Raw genomic sequence first — 914 nt, 5'->3', positions numbered from 1 at the left:
ATAGGACAAGTCTATATTTAAATGTTAATGCTGTCCACACACTTGGGAAATCACTGAATTTGTGTTGAGTTTGTCATTAATATTAAGTGGTACAATATAAAATAGTTTATTTTAATGAAATACTTTGTAAACTATCATGAATTTAATAGAATAAGATTTAAATTTTCCATTAGTTTGTGTGATTTGACATTAAATTACTATACATGCCTCTATCTTATGTGAATTCTCTATTATTAAAGAAAACGTTGTATTCTACTTTGGTCCTTTCTTCAAAGACATTTACTATTCAGAATGACACACTTAGAGAATAACATGAGACTAATGTTTTAAATAATGCATATAAGCAGCCTATGTGAAATAATGTGCATCGGGCAAAGCACAATGCATATAAAACTGTGGTTATACACACAATCTCTGTGGTGTTGATCCTCCCCGCATCACCAATTTGCTTCCCTCCCCACCCCACCTTACATTTGAAATGCACTTGCTGGCCACTAAAGACTCCAGGTCCATTCAGTTTTACTTTAACTTTCCCCCCCCCCCCCCCACTGTGCAGCCTGCTTCAGTGCCTGAAGTCCATGGGGTAAAGCCAGGCAATGGTTCGGGGTGACAGTTTGCTTTGGCATGGGACACTGTGAGAGGCCCATGGGATTGGACCTGCCATAAATCCAAACCCCTGATGAACTTTTTTGTTTTTTAAGCCACTCTGACGAATATTTAGGTAGGAGGGAGGGATAAGGAATCTGAATGAATTTTTAAATTTTGATTTTTAATGAAATACATCCCCTTTCAGCAAATGAAAGAAACAATATTCCATCCAATCCTCCATAAATGTGGTTCTCTTTCTTTCCTCCCAGTCCATCCTCCATCCCTCCCTCCTCAATATCCTATCCCTCTACTCTTCCTGGATTCTG

The 914-nt window shown here is 38.1% G+C and overlaps 1 non-coding gene across 1 annotated transcript; it reads right to left on the bottom strand.

Moving 5' to 3' along the window:
- Positions 1-546: 546 nt before the first annotated feature.
- LOC142437739 (small nucleolar RNA SNORA42/SNORA80 family) lies at positions 547-680 on the bottom strand. The gene has a single exon (XR_012782264.1). It is a non-coding gene; the product is annotated as a small nucleolar RNA SNORA42/SNORA80 family (small nucleolar RNA).
- Between the last annotated feature and the right edge of the window lie 234 nt (positions 681-914).

The sequence above is a fragment of the Tenrec ecaudatus genome, chromosome 1 (assembly GCF_050624435.1).
Source record: "Tenrec ecaudatus isolate mTenEca1 chromosome 1, mTenEca1.hap1, whole genome shotgun sequence".
NCBI classification, from domain to species: Eukaryota; Metazoa; Chordata; class Mammalia; order Afrosoricida; family Tenrecidae; genus Tenrec; species Tenrec ecaudatus.
The sequence above is the reverse complement of the archived record's forward strand: the minus strand, read 5'-3'. Positions and strand labels throughout refer to the sequence as shown.